This window comes from Phyllobates terribilis, unplaced genomic scaffold, assembly GCF_046119375.1.
Source record: "Phyllobates terribilis strain yellow unplaced genomic scaffold, ASM4611937v1 Scaffold_10__3_contigs__length_209671492, whole genome shotgun sequence".
Lineage (NCBI taxonomy): Eukaryota > Metazoa > Chordata > Amphibia > Anura > Dendrobatidae > Phyllobates > Phyllobates terribilis.
In genome coordinates this window covers 111,904,143-111,910,285 of record NW_027362770.1, presented here as the reverse complement: position 1 = coordinate 111,910,285, position 6,143 = coordinate 111,904,143, and the positions used below count along the sequence as shown (strand labels likewise).

Below are 6,143 nucleotides of genomic sequence, written 5' to 3'. Positions count from 1 at the left end.
ATAAGCTTTTTTATTTTACTGGCACCAAACATTTAGATCAGGAAGGGGTTTTCGTAGCATTGGACAACCATTTTAATGTTGACTATGATAGAAAGTGTCAGAGCACAAAGAGCACCACAGCTTGTGTATGAGTTGTATATGTCCAATAGTTAAAAAATCAACAGTGTGCAAATGAGGTCTGGTCTGACTAAACTCGTTTTCTTATTATTGTTTCAACCAATTTTTAAATTGGATTTCTCTTGTTGTGTGGAGGAAGAAAGATGTATTTGAAAATCAGACATAGATGTGCGAATATCAGAGCATACTAGCATCCAACCTTTTGAAAGATTTTTACAGACCATCTCAAGTTCTTATAGACCTGGATCCCCAACCTGTGGCTCATGAGACACATGTGGCTTGCTGTCCCATGATGTATGGCATTAGCATCAGCTCTAGCAAACAGCTATGAAGAGCAAGTCTCCAGATAGTGAATTTTCTAAGTTGATGCAAAGAGTAGAGCATATCTGGATGTGGAAACACTGGCCTTGGGAATGGAGGGATAAATTAAGTAAGTGCTAAGCTGAAGATTAGATGATACTGCCGGCTAGAGAGTAAGCTTGAAGCTGGGTCTAATAGTATGTTGGCAGTGATTGATGCAACCAAGGTAAGATTGGAACGTTTGGATGTAAGTATACTTCCACAGGGCAGAGTCAGACGGCTGTACAATTCGGAGCAAGATCACAATGCAATGCATGGAGTGGGTGGTGGCTCTTTTGATTCGAACATGATCGCTATATATCAACCTCAGGTCGAGAGAACCGCCTGCCAGTCTTTGCATTGCATTCTGATCCCACTCCGATTCATTCGGCCGACTGACTCTGCCCTCAAAGTTATTTCTGTGTGGAAGCTTTAACTATCATTTTACTGAAAATGTGGGCTCTTGGTATCATTTCTGTGGTGGGGATGAGGCAGGAGCTGGATGTCACTACTAGTGTGGCTCTGTATGTGGCAGTTGAGTTTAATGTGGCTCTCAAGCTAAGAAAAATTGAGGACCATTGCTATAGCCATTAGATTTTGGGGGGTTCCTTTGATGTGTAATGTCTATGATCATCTTTGAAATTGCTGTAATTTTCACTTTCAATCTTCATTAGTGTTCTAATCTGACATCTATCAAGACTTGTAAACTGTAGAAGCCGTGCAGATATTTTTTAACTTCATTTTAATGAAATTTTTTAGAAATTTCTACATGACCTCAACATTTTTGTGTCAAGCAAAAACTCAAATATTAGGAAGAGATAATATCAAGTAAACGTTACAAAGGTGAGTGGCATACAACTCCTTTGATCTGATGTTATACTGAGCATTTCTGCATTGCACATTATTTTCCCTACAATCCAGAGTACAATCCCAATGACGCAGCTAGGGAAGGATCAGACCCGTGACACCAACAATATTGTGGTAGAGCCATAGGGCATTCACAGCTGCGTGCCAGCTGTATAGTTCTCATGCTATAATACGTCTGGACAGTCTTCATGTTGCATCCACCGAAGCTGTCTGCTACGGTAGTTGAATATTCCCTTTGATTTATTCTGTTCTTTACAGGATACTTGATATAGTATATGACTTTCTGCTGGTTGGTGCAATCTAAAGTGGGTTAAAGAAAATGTTTGGATCTTATCTCACAAGTTTTTATTGATTTTGTCTCAAAATCAGGCTCTGTGGATGTCTGATTAATATATTTTTATGCCTTTTGAGGTTGGCTTCATGTTGATCTCAAAGTCTATTAATAGGACCTAATATTAACAAGTTCACATAATCATATCAGCGCCAGTGCCTGGGAATGCATCTGGGGGGTTTCACGTTCACAAAGATCTGTACGAAGGAGCCTCCTGGGTACAGTTAAATTCACACAATGCGCATGGGTGAGTAAGCATGTGTGTAATTATGTATACAGTTATAATCAAAATAAATCAATCCCCATTGCAAATAGAGTTTAACAAATTGATTCAATGCAACTTGAATTTACATCAAAATTTTGCACAAAATTGTCTGAATTGGCCACTGTCATTTTACATAATGCAGATGATTGCATCAGCCAGAGGAGGCTCACATGACATCGGGTAGGGCTGAGTGGGTTTCCCTCCTAATGTATTACAGCTATCACATCACATGGTACAGAACAACCAATAAACAGGGGCTATCATATCCAACATAAAAGCAAAAGCAGGGAATGAAGCAGCCAGCATGAATGTGGATAGTAAGAGGACATTGCAAGGAGAAAAAAACATAAAACACTAAACAAACTGTACAGATAGTGTGTGACAGCACAGAAGTGAAGTTTATGAGGGTTTGATCTTTTAATAAGAGTTTGATCTTTTTACATCTATGCCTGTGATGGGGACAAGGGAGTATCCTCTACATCAGACCCGGGCAAGGGGCGGCCCGCGGGCCACATCCGGCCCGCCGGCTGTCAGTGACCGGCCCGCGGAGGCACTCCGGCAGATCAGCAAGGATGCATGATCTCACCTTGTCTGCCAGGACTCCTCCGGTTTCTTCCTTCTGCCGTGACTTAGAGACACGCCGGGCGCTTGATAGACACGCCGGGCGCGTCCTCTCTGATGCTAGGGGGTGGGTCTAGGGGGCGGGGGCAGCTCGCAGCCTCTGAAGCTGGGATCCCTGGATGGACTGAGGCGGTGACTCATCCCGCGCACCGCTGACAGAGCAGCGGCTATGTAAGTCAGTGCGGGGATAGGGGGGCTGTGGTGGGGGCCTTGGTGCTGCTCCAGAGCCTGCAGGGCAGGCGTACTGTATGGTCTCTGGAGCATGTGAGTTGGGCTGTGTTACACTGGTTATGAAAAGGAAGGGGGGAATGTTTCTGTATGTGACCGGCCGCGGGACACAGCTCACCGCGTCTGCCGGGACTCCTCCGGTTCCTGAGGAATGATGAGTACACGTGCTTCCTCCCCTGTCCCCTGCAGCAGCCACTCTGTTCTTCTGACACTCGGGCAGACAATTCTTCCAATGGGAGTCCCGATTCTCTGCCCGAGTGTCAGAAGAACAGAGTGGCTGCTGCAGGGGACAGGGGAGGAAGCACGTGGTATGTGTGTACCACTCCTGTTCTCATGATACATCAGAAACCACAGGAGTCCCAGCAGACGCAGTGAGCTTTATCATCCTTGCACCAGAGTAGACCCTGACATCTGCGGGTCACAGTTAGCCCTTAAATATGTCAGCTAACATTAAAAAAAGGAAGATTGATGCAGAATGCAGAGTTTTTAAAAAGGAATGGACTTCTAAATATTTATTTACTGAAGCCAAAGGTAAAGCTGTATGCTTAGTTTGTGGAGAGCAGATAGCTTTGTTTAAGGATTACAATTTAAGTCGCCATTATGAGACTAAACATGCAGAGAAATACAAGAACTTGACAGAGGCAGAGCAGGCACGGGCATCTGAAGATTTGCTATCAAAACTGCAAAGGCAGCAAGGATTTTTTACAAAGCTCCACACATCCAGGGATGCAGCCGTCAGGACAAGCTTTGTAATATCCCACAAAATTGCAAGAAACAGTAAGCCATTCTGTGAAGGGGAGTTCGTCAAAGAATGTTTGGTGGACTCTGCAGCGATAATTTGTCCTGAGAAAAAAGAAGCATTTTCAAATGTGCCCCTCTCCAGACGAACCGTAACAAGACGGGTAGAAGACATTGCGGGGAATTTGGAGTTTCAGCTGAAAAACAAAGTTGATGATTTTATTTTTTTTTGCATGGCTCTGGACGAGAGCTGTGATATCCGTGATACCGCCCAGTTACTTATCTTTGTACGCGGAATAACAAAAAAATTTGAGATGACCGAAGAGCTGTTAGCTTTGCGATCAATGAAAGGTACCACAACAGGGAGTGATTTGTTCACCGAAGTAAATGCATCCATGGACAAACTGGGCCTAAAATGGAACAAATTAGTAAGTGTTATAACCGATGGCTGTCCAAATATGACAGGGAAAAACGTTGGACTTTTGAAGCGGATGCAAGATAAAGTGAATGAAATAAACCCAGAACAGAAATTGATATTTTTGCATTGCATTATTCATCAAGAAGTGCTGTGCAAGTTGGTGCTAAAAATCAGCCATGTTGTTGATGTTGTAACTAAGACAGTTAATTTTATCAGGGCAAGAGGGCTGAATCACAGACAGTTTGTTGCACTGTTGGAGGAGCAAGAAAGTGAACATAGTGACATAGCCTACCACACCGCTGTGAGATGGCTCAGCCTTGGAAAGCTGCTTAAAAGAGTATGGGACCTGAGAGCTGAGATTCAGGATTTTTGTAAGATGAAAGGCAAAGACATCCCAGAGTTCTCAGATAAGCACTGGATGGCAGATCTGGCCTTTGCCATTGATGTGACTACACTAATGAATGAGCTAAATAGCAAGCTCCAAGGCAAAGGCCTCTTTGCACATGAAATGTTCAGCTTGGTGACAGCTTTCATGAGAAAGTTGAAGTTTCTTTCTAGCCAATTGAAGGACAAAACTCTCACTCACGTGCCAACACTGAAAGAAGTCACACCATCAGCTGATCACCTCGACAAGTATTCATCCATGTTAGCGGCTTTATATGATGAATTTTCCAGAAGATTTGAAGACTTCAAAGGAGTTGAGAGTGAAATGCACACGATTTCCTCTCCCTTTGCATGCAGTGTGGATAATGCACCCAGGGATGTCCAGTTAGAACTCATTGATCTGCAGTCTGACAATCTACTGGCAGAGCTTTTTAAATCAGTATCACTGCTGGAGTTTTATTCTTCTCTCAAAGAGGAAAACTTTCCAAACATAAGGAGGCATGCTCAGAGGATGTTGGTTCTCTTTGGATCTACCTACATATGTGAACAAACATTCTCACTGATGAAGTTCAACAAATCCAGATACAGATCCTCTCTCAGTGATGATCACTTGTGTGCTGTTCTTCGCATATCCACCTCAGATATTGAACCTAACTTCAATGAACTTGTTCAGGCCCAAAACAGGCTAGATTACTCTCATTGAACATTTTCATGTTATTGAAATGTTTAATTTTCTGTTCTTTACGAAGTTAAAGGGATGCCGTTCGTTAAAAAACTAACATGATATCTTGACCTAAAATAGCAAGTTTTTTCCAAACACTGTTAAAGTTAACAATTTTCTAAAGTGAACAATCACAAGCTGGTTGCAGTTCAACATCTTATCATTAAATAATGATGTAATTAGGTCCTCCGTATTTTCATTGTATTTTAAATCTTTGCATTGTTTAACATACTGTTTGTTTATGAAAAGATAGCATATGTATATATACAGTATTGGGTAGAACGGAGTTAATTATATTAGTCCGGCCCTCTAAAACCATCCCAATTTCTCATGCGGCCCCCTGGCAAAATTAATTGCCCACCCCTGCTCTACATCAAGAGCAGGAATGTCAAACTCAAACACTCAGAAAGCCAAAATGAAAACCATCCAGTATACATTATAATGGGCCCCACAAAGTCCTCCAAACAGTATAATGGCCCCACCGAGCTTTCTATACAGTATAATGGGCCCCATATAGACCTCCTTGCAGTATTATGGGCCCCACATTGCCTTCTATACAGTATAATAGGCGACACAAAGTCTTCCATACAGAATAATAGCCCCACATAGGGGTGGTGCTTCTTGCGTCGAAGGGTCAAAAATAATCACACTACAGGCCAGATTGGGCCCACGGGCCGGAGTTTAACATGTCTGGTATAGAGGAAAGAAGGTTTAATCATAATCACAGACGCAGATTCTTTACTGTAAGAGCAGTGAGACTATGAAACTCTCTGTCGCATGAAACTGCAATGGTTGATTCGCTACTAAAATTCAAGAAGGGCCTGGATGCCTTTCTTGAAAAATATAATATTACAGGTTATGGGCACTAGATTCTGTGATGGGGGTGTTGATCCAGAGAACTAGTCAGATTGACGTATGTGGATTTGGGAAGGAATTTTTCCCTTAATATGGAGCAATTAGTGTCCCCCATGGGGGGGTCTGCCTACCATTGGATTAACATGTTAGGCTTGAACTCAATGGACTTTAGTCTACTTTCAACCTTAAAAACTATGAAATTGCTACCGGTTAACACCGGTTAGAATCCGTTTATAAATAGCCATATATGTTGGTATCA

The 6,143-nt window shown here is 42.5% G+C and overlaps 1 pseudogene; it reads left to right on the top strand.

Moving 5' to 3' along the window:
- The first annotated feature begins 3,205 nt into the window (after window positions 1-3,205).
- LOC141164051 (general transcription factor II-I repeat domain-containing protein 2B pseudogene) lies at window positions 3,206-5,011 on the top strand (annotated as a pseudogene).
- The last annotated feature ends 1,132 nt before the right edge of the window (window positions 5,012-6,143 follow it).